Source organism: Nyctereutes procyonoides, unplaced genomic scaffold (assembly GCF_905146905.1).
Source record: "Nyctereutes procyonoides isolate TBG_1078 unplaced genomic scaffold, NYPRO_anot_genome, whole genome shotgun sequence".
NCBI lineage: Eukaryota > Metazoa > Chordata > Mammalia > Carnivora > Canidae > Nyctereutes > Nyctereutes procyonoides.
Genome location: NW_026575142.1, coordinates 22,545,048 through 22,563,351, shown reverse-complemented (window position 1 = coordinate 22,563,351; position 18,304 = coordinate 22,545,048). Strand labels below are relative to the sequence as shown.

General features: G+C 35.8%; 1 long non-coding RNA gene across 1 annotated transcript; it reads right to left on the bottom strand.

The window, feature by feature from the left end:
• Positions 1 to 255: 255 nt before the first annotated feature.
• Positions 256 to 17,789, bottom strand: LOC129498399 (uncharacterized). The gene is made up of 4 exons (XR_008662121.1): positions 17,657 to 17,789; positions 17,476 to 17,535; positions 1,158 to 1,207; positions 256 to 317 (listed from the first exon to the last, which is right to left on the bottom strand). It is a non-coding gene; the product is annotated as an uncharacterized LOC129498399 (long non-coding RNA).
• Between the last annotated feature and the right edge of the window lie 515 nt (positions 17,790 to 18,304).

Here is an 18,304-nt window from a genome sequence, read left to right as displayed (position 1 = left end):
TTACAAAAGATTCAGAGATTAATGAGCACATTAAGGAAAATTAAGATATTTAAATGTACCTCTATGCACCATCTCAACTTAGTGGTGTCAAAACAATTCCTAATATTTAATATGCTTATGATACTTTCCCAGTTTTCAAAGTGGCTTTACATATGTTACCCAATTGGTTCTCACAATGACTCTGTGAGATAAATAGTTGTAGTGATATCCAGCATGTTTCCAGCACTTTGCAGATTGCCTAACACCATTACTTACACTGCTGATGCCCATATTTCCATCAGTCATCGTATTGCTCTCTTCCGGGGTTTCTATGTTAACTGAAATACATTTTCAATATTAGTGCATCAGATTTATTTTACTGAATGTGGTCTATCATCTACAATGTACAGATATTCCACGTCAATCCTTTAAGTTAGATTATTTTTATCTTTGGCATTTTTTGACATGAATGTTCTATATGATGATTACAGTCCATTTCTAAAAACTGATAGGAACATTTATCTTTACAAGAAACTGCCAAACTCTTTTTCAGGATGGCTGTACAATTTTACATTCCCACAAGTGATGGAGGGGTGATTCAGCTTTCCTGCATCCTCACCAGCTTTTGATGTTGTTACTATTTTTTTATTTTATTTTAGCCATTCTGACAGATGTGTAGTCATATCTCTTTGAGGTTTTAATTGGCATTTCCCTAATGGTTAATGATGTTACACATCTTTTCATGTGCTTATTTGCCATCTGTATATCCTCTTAGGTGAAATGTCTGTTCATGTCTTTTGCCCATATTCTAATTGGATTGTTTGATTTTTAATGTTCTGTTTTGAGAGTTCCTCATGTATTTTACACACAAGTCTTTTATCCTGTATGTGGTTACAAATATTTTCTCCCAGTCTTGTAGCTTGTCATTTCATCCTTCTCACACAGGATTTTGCAAACCAAAAGTTTTTCATTGTGATGAGATCCAACTTATCAATTTTTCCTTTTGCAAGCTTAAGCATTTATCTAAGAGAAATGAAAACATGCTTACACAAAAAACCCTGTACACACATTTTCATAAAAGATTTGTTGTGTTTGTATTTTTTTGGTCGTAATCAGAAATTAGAATAGATTTAATGTGTTTCCCCCCACCCAGAACCTAAGTCCAAAAACAATCTCACCCAGTTCTTGTAATGCTTTTCATCATTTCTATCAATAGACTGGATTCTTCCTAGAGGGAAAAAAAAAAAACAGTTGTCTATCACATGAAATTCAGTAATGTTATTATATTTTGTAAAAGATTTGGTTTGAAGTAAAGGGTGATTTATGGTCATATGGAGAATGATTTTGATTAATAGCATTTATTTCAAAAATAATGACTATATTTGATATCGGTTCAACAATATTTATTAAGCATCAACTATATGCAATACCCAAGACATCAAAAATACATGATCTCTTGTAACTACTTAGTCCATATCAGGGTAGAGATATAAATAAAGCATTCAGTGAGGTGTGATAGAATTGGGCTGGAGGTTCTGAAGGGTGAAATTAGTAATGCCTGGAGGGTAACCAGGGAATGCACTACAGAGCAAGGGTCACTTGAATCTGGTCTTGAGTTACTGTGTGGCAGTGCATCTGGTTGACAAGGGAAGAACATTTCAGTCCTAGGCAAAAGTATATCAAAGTGTAGAGGTACCAAATATGACATATTTAGGAAACTGCAAATCTTTGCATATGACTACAGCACATGGAAATAAGTTGGGGTGCTATGGAAGATGAGATTATTTAAAAGGTTCTACATGAACAATATTTTTCCTGTAGCGGAGGACAGATCATGAAAATACTTTTGAGTATGTCAAGCTATGATCCTATATAATTTAAAAATATACCTTGAATGATCAAGGAGATGGGATTAGAGAAAAGTGAGGTTAGAAGCAATGAGACTAGTTAAAAGATTGTGCTCAAGTCTGTGTGTGGAATACGGGGCCTCTGGAAGTGACTGCTGCAGGGGATTATGCTGCAACATAATGCTGGGGAAATATTGAAGAGGTACTTAGAAAATAGAAATGACAAGATTGTGAACATATTGTGTATAGGTGGTAAAAAAGAGAAAGAGATCAAGAAAGACTCTCTGGGTTTCTGACTTGAATATACAGTCTTATCAGTTGGAGAGTGAATGTGGGGAAAAGGCAGTCCTACCTAAGGAGGAGAGTGCGAGGTCTGCAGTATCTCTTGGACACCTAGGTACTCTAGATCAGCATGTCAAAAACTGGAAAGTGCTAATGTGAATCATTTGAGGATCTTGTCAAAAGGCAGATCTTGATTTGAAAGCTCTGGGGTAGGGCCCAAATCTTTGCATTTTTAATAAGTTGCCTATGCCTACCCCTCCCCTGTCTACAAATGTTATCAAATGATTTTTTAAAGACTTGTTAGAACCTGCCAGAGTTTAGTATCAAAGAGCCAGTGTGAACTAGAAAGACACGAAGGCTGTTCTTCAAAACCCAAAGCTTTTATTTTATGTAATCAATGAAATGAATCTTATTCAAGGATATAATTGGTACATTTACAACAAGGCAGTCAGCACCTCATAAGAAGTCATGTTAAAATCAAAAATAGAATCTTTAAAAATTGTCAGGAGAAAAGGGAAATTCAAGAGAGTCAAATCTATCTCTTAAGCTAGAGAATTTTAGTTTCTAAGTTTGTTTTGTTTTGTTTTGTTTTCAACATTAGGCTGAATTCTCACGGGCTTAGTAGTTTTTAGTGTGGTCCTGCCAGAAAGGTGGTAACCTGCATGACCTCTCCACATCTTTCCAACCCTCAAATTTTATGGCTGTGCACTCCTCTATTTCTCCTTTTATCTGTCAAGGCTTAACTTGTCTTTTCCTATTGCATTCAACTCAACAAATACCAAGGATACTGCATTTTTGTAAGTTTGGTAATTGTTACTCATTTTCATTCAATTATTTTTTTTTCATCAAATTGTCTCAAACTGTTTTCAAGCATGTCTGAAGGAGAAACTAACCAAATGGCCACAAATGTATCCCATTTCAGGAAGCATGTACTAGTCTATATATTCCCTGTCTAATCATTTAAACACAGTCTTAGACAAGAAAATTATGAAGTTGATAGTAGAAAATGATCATTTATCAGAAGAGAATCAAAGGCATATTATTTTTAGCATTATTCTATCTACATAATTTTGTTCGATTGAATATTTGTTCTGGTGCCAAATTATGCCACAAGTTTAATTTTTACTGGAAACCATAAGGTAACTAGAAAGGAAAGAGTCCATACTAAAAAGTAATTATGATTACTGAGACATCCTAGCAAAGCCATAAATAATTATTTCCATTTTTCATTCAGATATTCCCAAAGTGTTTTAATATTTCACAATAATTAACTCATTAATCCTTACATCCTCTCTGTGGTATAGGTAAATAATCTGATTAACTTTGTTTTGCTTATTCTTTAAAACCGTAATTGTAAAATTACTTAGAATGCTGTTGTGTTTGAGGGTGGGGGGACTAGCAATTCTTGGTTCTTCGGTCTTTAAGAAGACCATTTACTACCAGGTCTCAGAGAATGAATTTCTGAGAAAGTGAAACTGACTGACGTCTCTTGTGTTTAGTTGTTTGTTGTTTTTCTTAGCAGACTATATCTTGCTTGCCTTCTTACTCTGTCAGCAATATTTCTTTCATAACCTGTTTACTGGACTTCTTTCTAGGTCACCCCATTACCAAAGTTTTCTCCTTGGACATTCTTCCCCATTGAACATTTTCTCTTAGTATTATTACAAATTGAATGCTTCCTTCAAGGCTGTGTATCTTATTAGGTGATATCAAATTTTATTCCATATTGGCTAATTTTACTTTAAAATTAAATTATTGTCTCTGCTCAGAGGTCACTAAATTTAATACTGCCACTTCTGTTTCCTTTCTGCTTTTTTTCTTGTGAGACCTCATTTGGATTACATTTAAGGAGAAATCATCTGCCCCAAACTATTTGCCCAAGTTGTATCTCTAGAGCAAAACCCACTAGCCCACTATCTGTGCTGATTTGATTTTTTTAAGCTGAAATTCTTTAATTACTTCTCCATATGCCAAACTCATTCTCTATTTTTCTTCTCAATTTCTTCTATAATGCAGTCCCTGGAGAAGAATACAAATGAATTTAACTTTTAGCCAAATAAGTCTCCCTCTTTTTTTTTCTTCTTTTGAATAATCAGCAAGACATTCCAAAGCTTTAGCTATCAGTACATTGCTAATTACACTAAATCATATAATTATAAAGATAAATAAACTTGGATAGGACTAAAAATACATGATAAAGTTTATGAGGGTATATGACAGAGATGGAATTCAAAAAGAAAGGAGAAAGAATCAGAAAGCATAATAGAAAAAGCAAAACAAACATAACTTTTCAAATCACCATGGGGTACAATACTGAAAAGATCAATGCTATCTTTTTTCCCATCCTTTTCTCCAAGACACAGGGTATAGAGAAAATTCTCAGAAGGGAGAATTTAGTTGTTTCCTTTCTTTTGAGGTGTGTATTAGGTTCCTGTTATTGCACATTATGTAAAAAACAAGATTAAAAGGATTATTTTAGGTTTCATCTGATATTGTCAACAACTAATCAAGGTATCAGAAGTTATATTTTAGTAAACTAGACTGGTGGATAGTTAAAGAAATCAGACTGTCCCATCAATCATATGTCTTCTCTACAGTTCTTTCTAATAAGTAATCAACTATATACTTACCTGTGTGTGGATCTGTACAAATATGGTTGTCTATCAATGCCAAAGTAGCAATCCACTTCTATATATATTACATGTTGTGATGGTTAATTTTATATGTTAACTTGGCTAGGCTAGGGTGCCACATTTGTTTGGTCAAATACTAGTCTAGATGTTACTATGGAGGTATTTTTTTAGATGTGATTAACATTTAAATCAGTAGATGTTGAGAAAACTGTATTGTCCTCTATAATGTGGGTGAGACTTAATCAGTTGAAGACCATAAGAGCAAAAAGCAGAGGTATCCAGAAGAAGAAAGAATTCTCTTCAAGATATCAATATAGTTTCAAGCCTACTGTCCTGCAGAATTTGGATTCAAGACTGTTATATCAACACTTAACCTGAGTTTCCAGCCTGTTAGATTGTCCAGTGGATTTCAGACCTGCCAACTGCCAAAACTATGTAAAATAATTCCTTAAAATCAGTCTTTTTCTATCTCTGTCTGTCTCTCTCTCCCTTTCACCTGTTTGTCTGTCTGTCTAGTCTGTCTCTTTCTCTCTCTTCCCTTTGTCTCTTCCTCTCCCCCTTGTTTCTTTTCTGGATAATCCAGACTAATACACATGCTATAAAAATATCTTTAGCTGTTGCAATACAATTTATGTGCACCTTTATATTATTTCATTCTATATTAGAAGAATAATAGTTTATATCTATCTGGATCAGTAAATATAAATAGAATAGTTTTTAAGTAATTATTTGTACAAAGATCCTGTTCTTACTGGCACTCTCCCAGACTAGGTCCTCATCTACTAATGCCCAAGCTATCTACATATTTTATTCCTCCTTCTTCAATATAACAATGCCAGCTTTATCTCACTAAAACACATGTATCAACAAGTTATTCTAATAGACAAAAATCTAGCAGTTCTATAATATCCAAGTGAGATAAAATCTCCCCTGACCAGTTTCTAGTACTGAAAGCCCTTTGCAATTAGATCTACCTCTATACCTTTGTTATCTGCACAATCCTACATTCTGGTCAGGCCAAATTTTTCATTGTTTCCAAAGATACCAAGTTCATTTGTGCCTATCTCTCTTTTTCATTTTCTTTCTTCCTTTCTCATTATAATGAGATTACTCTAACTCTTCTCTTACCTAAATCCTACACATTATTCAAAACCTATCCTGCTTCATATTTGCCTAAGATTTCCTAGACTATCCCAGATCACAATAAAAAAAAAACTCTGAATACCATTTATATGAGACAGAGAGATATTACAGACTATCATAGACTCATAAAGTCATAAATTTTGAAAGAACATCAGGGATCATCCATTCCAACGATTTTCAAAGGCATGAAATACCTTTACAACATTCTTAACAGGTGGTCTTTCATTCCCTTCCTCCATACCTGCAGTGATGGAGAATTCACTGCCTCCTGCCCATTCTATTTTATGAACAGCTCCAAGACTGCAACATAAACTTTTATATCTTACAACTTAATATCAACTCTAGAAAAGTCTTCCTCTAACTCGTGTTTCTACATTTAAGAATAACATCCAAGAAACAGAGTATTTTCTAAGACAGAATTTATAATATACATGCTGATAAACTCAGTAAAATTTATACAAATTATTATCTTTGCATAGATATCAAAGTAAACTTTGTTTTAAAAAAAATCCTTTGGAAGAGTTTTTGTAGTTAGAAATTTCTTTTTTTGCTAGTCTCTATTTTAACATTACAAAATGGGGCTTGAAACTACCACAGTTTAGCTACAGTGATATGATCATATAGGCAGGTTGTTTTTTCTATTGATCACGTGCTGCTTTACATCTGCCCTTGTCTTTGTTGTTTACCAAACGAGGTAATAGTCTCCTCCAGGTCAGATGCTATCTTAGAGCTCTCCTTTTTCTTTCTTTGCACATAGATCAGTGCAAGAAACATCAACTTCTCTCAAATAATTGCTGAACTAAATTTAAAAACTGATTTAAGCTAGGAAAATGTACATAGCAGAAAAGATTCCTAAAATCTTTTATAACATCCAATTTCAAGATCAGCCACAGAGAAAATTTTCCTTAATTAGTTTTTTTTTTTTATCTTTCCCCGTGAAAAAAATATACCTATCAACAAATGGTAAAATTCTTTACTCAAGAAAAATGTGCCGATCTTTTCTTGTCGACTGAAAATATGTTTGGGAATGAATTTGATAGTTACAGATAGCAGTAAAAAAAATATTGTACCAAAATCTTGGAATAGAATTGCAAAAACAAGCCTGCTTATTTATATATATTTTCAAATTAAGGGCCAGCTAGAACTGCATCCTTCGTCCCATCTGTGAGCTCTAAATAAAGGTGGTTCCTGTTTAGCAATCTCTTGATGCTATCCTCTGCTTTACTCCACTTCCCTGTAAATAAATTGAACTAGTGCTTCTAGTCTTGCAGAACATTGTATAACATGAATAGTAGAGTTGTGTTTGTTTACTTTACACTTGTGCATCCTTCTTGCTCAGAAAGATACTGAGGGAGATAGTCTTCATACATCTTCTTCATCCTTTGTTAATCTTGCAAGGGACTGGTTGAAAAAGGAAAGATATAGAATATGTAGCAAATTGGTAAAAGAAATAGTCTAGTGAGGAAATTATTCTAAAGGAATAAAGACATTAATTTAACTGTACTGGACAAGGAGGAGAATATTTAAAGGAATAATTGGCAGGGTGATTGACAAGATGACCTGCTAGGTTATTGTTTCCATCTCTAATTTTAGTTTATCAAGGAGGTTTTTCATATTGCAATTAAAAAAAAATCTTCCATGTGTCAAGCATTTCTTTTTTTGCGTGTAGCTGATATGTAAATGTTTCTCAAAATGTACACCAACTCTCTTTCTGCCAATATAGCCAATCAAGTTTCATTCCTTAATAGTCTCCTAGGAAACCAGTACAGCTTCAGAAATGGACAGCAGAGAGTAAGAGGAAAACAAAGGGGGTAACCAATCCCCCATTTTAATGTTTAAAAAATGCAGTTTTGTCATCATTTCCTTGCTAAAAACTAGATATATGTGCTTTTACTATATAAGGACTACCTCAAAATTCTCCTGTAGGTTAGAATGATCATTTAATTCTAGAAGTTTCCATTTTCACAGAAACTAAAGAAGATTCATGGAAAAGTCAGATATGGAGAGTGATGACCACTTGTTTTTCACAAGTATGTTGTGACAGTTTTGGACCTGCCTAACTTTTCTCAGCCACATTCTTCTTCCAAGACCTCCATTCAGGAATATAAGCATGCTTTTTGTTCAGAAAATCCATTCTTTCATAATTGTCTTCCAAACAAACCATTTAGATCTACCAATATAGCCAAAACGATATGTTTTAATTCATATTTGACTCCAAATCCATAATCTCCTCTTAATAGTCTCCCTAAATTCTCAGTGGGAAAGAAAACAGTTGTCCATAATTCCTAAGGAAAGGAGGGAGCATCTCCCTACTAAAATCCCAAATATGCAAGCAAAAAATGAGAAAGCAGATCCTCCTAAACTTCCTTTCACATGAGCAGATCTTGTATACTCTTTCCTTCCTCCCTCCCTCCCTCCTTCTTTCCCTTCCTTCCTTCCTTCCTTCCTTCCTCCTTCCTTCCTTCCTTCTTTCTTTCTTTTCTTTTCTTTCTTTCTTTTCTTCCTTCTTTCTTTCCCTCTCCTCAAATGGTGACAACATAAACTGTAGCCAGCCATTGTACCACCTCCAGTTTGGTTTACTAGGATATATATATATATATATATATATATATATATATATATATATAATTATAGGAGATATATCTCCATACACACATGCACACACCTGGTAATAATAAATGCTGTGAAGCAGAGAATAAGCAGATAGAGAACAATTGCAGAGAGACTTTAGATAGAACAGTCATGTACCCCTCCACATCCTCACTGGCACATGGTTGTGGTTGCAGCAACAACAATTCCTCCTGACTTCCCTCATCTTCACTGACTAAGTTCTGACAAAAAAACAGCACCCTGCCCCTTCCCACTAGGGCAACAGAATAGCACTTTGGACTTTGTTTGTCTTACTCTGGGTAAATGCCAACAACAAAGAGGCAACACCCCGTGGCAGCATCACCTGAAGGGTAAAGTTCTTTTAAGTCTCTCTGCCCACCTCCAGATAAAAGCCAATAACACAACTAAACCTCTCTGGTAGCAAAAGGGGCAGCAGGGGCTACACGGGAGACCCTCAAACTCTCTTGTCTTTCTATTCTGCCACATAGCAGGCCTAATAGTGGGACACGTGCAACAGTATGGGGAATCTACAACCCCAGCTTTCTAGTAAGAATGCCAGGAAGGGGAAACTCCAGGAAACCTTACCATAGGGGTGTAATCACTGAAAAGATGGAGCTGGAGAAAGGAACCCTTTGAATCTGGGCATTAAGTTTGAGTTCTGAGATTAGTGCCAAGCTGAGCTATAGATGAATGAGACCACTTGGAATCAATGCAACAAAATCTTAAAAAGTAAACTACAGGGTAAATCATTGTACAAGTTCCAGACTGGTCCCTGGTTGATGTATAATCAGGAAAGACCAAAATAGCACCATGAAGGTTTTGAAACATAAATTGACATTGGGACCACAGGCCACAGAAGAAAGATCAAGACTTGCAGTTTTTATCTAACAGGATAGACTCAAAAAAAAAAAAAAATAGGGATCAGCCTTCTCCAGATTTTAACAGGATCCAGAATCTCATAATGTAATAGATATCCCTATTTGAAATGTCCAATATTTCAAAATGAAATTCAAAATTACTCAGTATACAAAAAACTGGGAAAACCTAAACAACTCTCAAGGAGAAAGGCAATCAACCAAAGCCAAATGCAAGATGACTTATCCATTGGAATCATCAAACAGACGGACTTTAATAGCCTTTTAGGAGGTAAGAAGAAGTATTCTTGAAACAAATGGGTAAAAAAAAAATTTCTTAGCAAAGAAACAGAAACTATACAAAGATCCAAATGAAACTTTTAGAACTGAAAAATACAATCATGAAAATTAAAAATTCACTGAGAAGCTCAATGGCAGAATTGAAAGAATTATTACACCTGAAGATAGAATAATAAAAGTTACCACATATTGAAATATATAAAGAAAAAAAGAAATAAAAAATTAAAAAGTGAACACAACCTCAGGACCTGTGAGATAATATCAAAATGTCCTAACAGTCATGTCATAAGAGTCCCAGAAGAAGAAGAAAGGACACATAGATTGGTACAGAAAATAAATTTGAAGAAATGATGGCTGAAAATTTTCCAAATTTAGTGAAAAGCATCAATTCACAAATCCAAAAAGCTCAGCAAACCCTAAGCTCCAAATAGCATAAACTTTAAAACAAGACAAAATTAAAACCTTCAAAACCACCAGAGAAGAACATAAAAAAGGGAATGATGATTTATATTGTTGTGAATTTCTCGTGAGAAAGCATGGAGGCCATTAGGCCAAGGGGACAAATTGAGAAAGTCGTGAGTGGAAAAAGTCTGTCAACTCAGAGTTCTATATCCAGTGAAAATATCCTTCAGAAATGAAAACAAAAATTTTGTGAAGATCAACTAAGAGAATTTGTCACCACAGACCTGCTTTAAGAGGGATACTAAAGGGGACGCCTGGGTGGCTCAGTGGTTGAGTGTCTGCTTTTGGCTCCAGGTGTGATCCTGGAGTCCCCAGATGAGTCCCACATCAGGCTCCCTGCAGGGAGCCTGCTTCTCCCTCTGCCTATGTCTCTGCCTCTCTCTCTGTCTCTCATGAATAAATAAATAAAATCTTTAAAAAAAAAGAGGGATGCTAAGACAGTTTTACAAGGAAATAATAAGAGAGGGAAACTTAAACATCAGGATGGAAACAAGAAAGACACAAAGGATGAATATCTTCATAAATAAAATACAAAAGATAGTCAAAGTATATGTCTTGAAGCCAGCAATATTTGAGCAGAAACTTCAACGAAGCAAAGGTCTGTGGCATGTACACATCTGGGTTAAACACATTTTAGGCAGAGGGAATAACAAGAGTGATGGACCTAGTTGAAATGTTTTCCAAGAACGGTAATGAAGTCAATGGGAAAAAGTGAGGGAAACGGGGAAGAAGTAAGTTAGAAGATGCAGCCAGAAGTTCTTCTTATTAATTTAGATTATCTTTTTAGTAGATAGAGTCTCTTAAGCCATCATAAAAACTGTGGATTATGTTTTAAATATAAGAAGAAGCTTTTTAAAAGTTTTACGTAGGGGAAACACATGATTTAATTTACATTTTAAGTCTCTCCCTCTGGCTGCTAGGTGAAGGATAGGCTGCAAAGGAGCAAGAGTGAAAGCTGGGATACCAGTTAGGAGTGCTGAAAGGGTAGAGGTCATGCAAGTGGATTAGACCAGGCGTGTAGCATTGGAGGAGCTGGTTTGGGATATCCTTGAGGACTGAGTTTGACAGCATTTACTTGTAAATTAGATTGAAGTATGAGGAAAAAAAGTCTAAGAATTGGTCCAATGTCTTTGCATAATTAATCCCCCCAAATTAAAAAAAAAAACATTGGAGAAGATTTCTGGGAAATATCAATAATTCAGATTTATACGTACAGGTTTCTGATGCTCATTAGACATGCGAATAGAGCTATCACAGTTTGGAGCATAAGGAATACATCAGGCCAGGGATATAAATTTCATAATTATCAGCTTATAAAAAGAATTTAGAGCAAAGGGTGAGATCTCCTATCCAGTGATTATAAATAGAGGCGTAGGCCTACTATTTAGAGGCTTCATTTACAGGGGAAAAAAAAAAGCCAACTTTTTACTTGTTTACTGAATGTTTTCAAGGTGTAAGAAAATGGTCAATTAGAAATCACAAAAACAACAGTAATAATAATAGCTAACACCAAAGGAATATCCGAGAAGTGAGGTATAAATAATAAAGTAATAGAATAGAGAATCGTCTACATCGACTGAACTCTTTCTTGATCATGTTATAACAACCTCACAAGTTGGTTTACAATTGTCTACAGGTTTTATCCACAAATCTGAGGAAGACAAATGTTCATAAGGCACTCACCAATCACAATACTATGTAAAAAGGATTTAGTCCAGTGCTTTCAAATGCATTGTTTAATCATCTCCATGGCTCTATAAGTAAAGTTATTTCTATTTATCCAGATAACAAAACCAGATTCATTGAGGTTAAGTGACTTGTCCAATGCCACGTATAAATGGTATAATTAATGGTAGAGATGAGTGGAAGGAAGGATTATAAATAAGGAAATAAAAGAACAACTGAAGCAGAAAAGCACAGAGGAGAAAGGAAGAAGGGGGAAAAAAACCAAGTGAATAAAAATGAAGCTGACATTCTCTGGAGTTCAGAATCACAGATTTCCATAAGGTCTGACTCTAGACAGAAAAGTCCCCTCCCAGACAAGATGCACAAGGCGGAGGTGGGGGTGAGATGAGAAGTAGTGGAGGGGGACAGTGGAAGTGTCCACACCTCTTGGTTCCTGAGAGCCAGGTATGGAAGTCTAACAGTTACAAGCAAAGTTGGGCCTGCACATTCGGAACCATATTAAACATCAGTTCCAAGGTGGAGAGTCCAAAACAGTATTTTTCAAAAGCAAAAAGGGAATAAATAAAGATCTTTCATGGGAATTAGTTAAAAGTAATTAGTCATAAAATCTATCCAAATATATAGTCTCAATTGGTTCCCTGAGGCCCAAGGAGCATCCTGCCCTCCTAAAGTTGCTGCTCTTACCCCTAGTAAAGGAAAGCTGATTCAGGCTGAACGCAGCAATGTCCCATGTTCGGGAGAATATCTTCTTTTTTTTTTTTTTAAGATTTCATTTATTTATTCATGAGAGACACAAAGAGAGAGGCAGAGACACAGGCAGAGGGAGAAGCAGGTTCCATGCAGAGAGGACCTAGGGGACTGTGGGATTCGATTCCAGGACCCTCAATCCTAAAACCTGGGGATTATGCCCTAATCCAAAGGCAGATGCCCCACCACTGAGGCACCCAGGTGCCCCGAGTATCTCATATAAGTAGGTGTTCAACAAATACTTGCAGAAAAATACATAAGTACATAGATGAGTGATTTAATACAAGAGTGAAAAAATGCGTGCCCAGCTGTGATTCCCAAGATCTGAACTTTAAACCTATTTTAATCTCCTAATATAGGGGTTATCTTGAGCTAATCATGGAAACTTATTTTTTAAAAAGTCAAACAAATAAATTACCATGCAGTAAAGTGCCTGCCAACTATGAAAGAGAGCCCTTAGGAGAGGCAAATAAAAGTTTGACTATAAAATACTTACTAAGTCTGAATTGGTACACAAATGAAAGACACTGTATTTATTACTTTAAATCCATTAGAAGAAAAAAAACGTAAAGTGCTGGGTCAAGGAGACATAAAGATTTGGGAGAAAAAAAATCATGGTTTTAGTAATAATCCCTTTCAGGAAGAAAAAAGTAATGGGAATTAATTATAGCTGATGAAGGATCCATAAATATGTTCTATGTTATGAATGAGAATATTTAATAATGTAAAAAATAGCAGTAAGAGAAAAACACACTTTGTACATTTCTGTTTCTGGATTTTTGCTTTGCTTTATCCCCTATAAAGTAAGTGAAGCATAAAATAATACTGTAGTAAATTGCTTTATCTCAAAAAGTATAATATAAAATATAGTAAAGTAATATATACCAAGTGATCTCTCATGGTTACATTATACTTCTCATATTTAATTTATATTTCCCCCACAACTTACCCTTTTTCAGCCTTTACCATTTATAATTTATCATATTTCTAATGAATTGAATTTCCTCAGTTATACATGCTTTCCAGAAATGCTTGGTAACTATCCTGTTGTTTGCTGCAGAAGTGGTTTTTGAAAAACAGTCAGAGATTCCTAAACATGCTTCTAATAAGTGCCTTGCACCCTCAGAGATATCTCCTGAGCTGTTGTCCAAGTTAACACTGAGGAAGAAGATTTAATGATCTGTCCCTTGAGATTTTTCTGTTGGTTCCCAGGAATGAAAAAAGTCCACAATAATCCCTTTATTAAATGATTGTGGCATGCTTTGTCACTACTGATGTGTTAAAGAAAGACAATTTTCCACAATTTATATTTCCTTCTCTCTGCAACAATTCTCATAAGAAAAAGAGAAGGGGTTCGTTGTGCACCTTATCAAATTGGAGATAGACAGTTTTATTGATACAGTTACATAAACATATGCAATCCAAACATGTCCCTTCCACTGTTTAAATATACTAGATTTCACTTTTTTTTTTTTTTTAGGGAAGATAATCCTTGTACTAAACTGTGTAACTTTAGAGCCCTACATGTACTACAAATACTTCAATTTGTCATAATTTCTCACTTCCTAAAATTGTCCAATTTCCATTCTTTACTTTTGTATCCAAACCAATGTTCTCAGCATCGGATCGTAAGGATGTGAAAGATAAGAATTTCTGTCAACAAAGCCATATGTAAAATCCAACAGATCATGAAAGCGGAAGTGATTCATCAGTGCTTCAATATAATGCTGCGGCTGTCAGGAGGCTTGGGACTGAGTCTCAGTCTCTTGCACATGCATTCTATGTGGCACTGGCCAAGCCCCCCATTCCAGCAAGCTTCCAGATCATGAAATGAAAGTCTGTGAACTTACTGTGCCTATCACTTATGAATCTATGAGTTACTCACTGAGAAAGACATGACTATGTCCATTAGATTTATTTGGTTACAAACAAAAGAAAGTGACCGGCTGGCTACCTTGCAGAGAAATGGAATTCATCAGGAGGCTGTTGCACAGCCCACAGAAGCTTTGGAACAGTTGGATAACCAGGCCAAAAAGAAAGAAAAGGAACAACTTTCAGGTTCCAAGTAGGAAATAAAGAGCAATCTCTTCGGGGAGCCAATGTTTGCTTGTTTCTCTTTGTAGCATTTACCTCAAGATTCATTTTGCTGGAAGAAAGAGTTCCATGGGTCGAACTTTGCTCGTCACTGGCTAAAGGATGTCAACCCGTTGATTTAAAGTTTTCCCAAACTGACTCACAAGGACAAACAGTACTTATGCCAAAGAAAAGGGATCCATTATTAATCAGTTGAGATTAGGTTATCTAGAAATTAGATTATCTCAAGTTGAATTCAGAAGAAAAGAGTTGATTCTAAAAAGAAAGGGAAATAGAAGCATACAACATTTAGTTGGTCATCTAGTATATCGTAGTACTAGACTTTTTTTTTTTTTTTTTTAGGTGGGCATGATTTTATGGAATTTAGGATCAGTATTACAGAAGCCATTCTTTTCCAAGGAGTGGAAAATAACAGCACTAATCAAGAGAATTGGTGATTCCACAAAAGTCACGTTTCAAGTATGCACTCGGGCTAAGAGATTCACCCTGAAGTACTTCTCCTTCTCCAAATCACCTCTAAATTCTACCATCAGAGAATCACTTGTTGGGGATAAGTTTCGCCTCTCTCTCCCGTTCATGTGTTGGCTTAGTTGTTCACTCACTTGTTTGTTTGTGGCACACAAATACTCCTGATAGATATGACCTTTCACACCAGGAGAGTATCGGTGTTAAGTGTTATCTGAATGTCCTTCTCAGACACAGAACACAGCATGGACATCGGGCATGTGGCAGAGTCAGAAGCCAACCAGATGAGAGGCACAGAGAAAGAACACACTGGAAATGGGGCGGTGGCCTGAGGCCCACTCCATGGAAGCTCTCTGGCTTTCTCCACCAACGGTAGCTCCTGAAGTCCCTAGTGTGGTTCATTAACTGAAAAACTATTTCTACCCTTACTCGGCAGAAAAGCGATAGCCCTTGATTTTTATATAAAATCTTCCTCCACATGATCTAATTCTCTAGTCTGCTTTCGCTTGAAATACAGACCAAATATTGCAAACAGCTAGTTAACCAAGACCTGTTAGACATACCGGCCACTTAAATTATGAGCTTTCCCGTCTCTCAATTGCATCAGTGCCTCTTTCATTTCACTTCAAATTATTGATTTTATAAAAATAGATATAGTCAATCAGAACACTCTCTTTTGAATATACTGCCACACCGTCTGTAGCTTTAATAAAGCATCTCAGTAATGATTTCTAGAATTTTCACCTGTATCTATCACATACCTCAAGTTCCACTGCTTTGCAGTACATTATAAAACACAACTTAACATTATGGAATAGCCTGAATTTCTTATGGCAAAATTTTCTTTGGGTCACTGAATTTAATTGAAAGATTATAATAAGCTTACACAAACACACCGAGCATGCTACGACTGTCTTGATAATGTTTAAACACCTTCTTAAGAGGGAACAAAATAGGCAGCCCTTTATTTGTTTGCATGATATTTTTAAGAGTCTGGTTCAACTGATTACTTAGCTTGATTCTGTCAGAGGGATGATAAATATTTTGCCTTTTTAAGTATACATAACCCATAATAAAGATGAAAATACCATAACATAGAAAAATATGAAAAGAAACTCTAAGTAATGTTCCTCCGGGGTAAAATGAAGATAACGGGATGTGTGTGGTTTATTAAAGTATAGTCTCGCAGACATAACACGCATGGTTCGGATCACAATAGGAAGACATACAGTGGCACCAAAGTGAAATTTCCGGTTTAAAAACCAAAGGGAAGAAAAAAGAAAAGAAGCATGAAGCAACAGTTGCAAAAATTACAAATGATTTACATGTAACTTTTAACTTGGAATGGCAGCATAACTATTCACTGATGGAACATTCCAAACTGAATTGCCCTGGGGCTGAAAGGCAGTGCCCTTACCTATCCTGGTTTTCTTCCATCTGTCTCTCACTGTCTAGATTTGGATTTCAGACTCGTCAAGTGTTCTCTTTGTGAGCAGTACACGTTTTTGACAGTAGAGGGCACTTTGAATTTAGACAAAGCCCAAGGAATCCCTGACTCCATTCAGAGAGCTTTTGTTTGACTATAAAGAAATAAAATGTAATTTTAGTGTACATTTTAAATGACACTTTTTAGAAACTATGTGATGCAAAAGTTTGTTTTCATTATGCGAAACCTGTTTCTCATTTTATGCTATTTCATAAAAATACTGAAACATAAATTCCATGCACTATCACCGTGTCTAGAAAAGATCAGTGATAACAATAATATAGCAAACAAATCAGGGATCAGCCTATGAATGAAGAAGTCATTGATTTTTCTCTAGTTAAAAGAGCCAATGAAGAACAAACCTCCAGATACACATTAAGGGACACAGCAAAAAAATATATCAAAATCCTAGAATCACACTATAAAAATACAAAGTTCCAAATGATATCAGACATAAAAATTCTATTTGCTCAGCTCACCACAGAAATATTAATGCTTCATCGTTCTTTCTCTTCTGAAAGCTTCTTAAAGAATATTCTTAATGGAATGTTAGTTTTCATGTAACCTCACCTATCATTTGTTAGAAAAATTCCTTCAGTTTCACAGGGAAAAACAGTATTCTGAGAGTCATTTCTCTGAGTCGTCCTTAAGAAAAGTCTTGTTGGGTATTTGTAAAATGCTACATCATGTTGTTGAAATTCGTGTAAAACAGTTTGGCAAAATGTAGCATAATTGTTTTTCTAATACAAATGAATATTTCGGGCACATTCATTTACACGACAAATGTGATCTTTCTTGTAATTGTTCCACTCCATTTCAAAAAATCAAAAAATAAAATGTAATGCATATAAACATTTCAAAATACACAATTCTATACTTGTATATACCTTTGTCACTGCATCAAATAATTACATCTACTGATTGAAGGCACGAAGTTCTTTCACGCCCTTAAAAAGAAAAAGAAAAAAAATCTCATTTCTCCACATAGTTGAGACCAATTACCATAAGCATACAAGTTGAAATTTGGAGTTTGGCTTATTTGTACTTTCCAAAAGGAAATGCACCTACTGGAGGCTCATCGTGAGGCTGGTAGCCTCCAGACTATGGCGAAGTCCCCAGTTTTGCCGTTAAGGAGCTTCTACTTCAAAATCCAGAATAAATTCCTCTAATTGTCCATCACGTGCGTGACCTGAGATCTTGGAGGGGCAAGTGCTCCAGTGTGTGAAGAAATACACCATCACGTGGCGGAGCTAAAGTGCACACGCGTGAAACCTCTTCAACTTTTAGGGAGCCTCTACTGATCATCTATGGGGTGGGCTTCAGCGAGGCAGACAGATGGGCTCTAAGTGCCAAAGAAATGCACAATTAGTTTTCCTGGAGTGTGTAACAGAAGACAGAAATCCATACCAAAAAAGGTCTATTGATTTTTTTCTTCTTCTTTTTTTAGTCCATGTAAATAAGGAAAATAAACTGGCATGCTTCCACTCACCCTGACTTCCAAAACCATGGGGAAAAAAATAATAATAATCTACCGATGTGTGTCACATATAACCTTGCCCCGTGTGATTTTCACAAGTGAGAAGCAGGTGGACAGCGCCCGGCCTGCCCGGGGAGGGGGGGGAGGCTGCCCCGCCCGTCGAGCTGGAGCTGGAGCTGGAGCTGGAGCTGGAGCTGGAGCCGGAGCCGGAGCCGGAGCTGGAGCCGGCTCGGACGCCC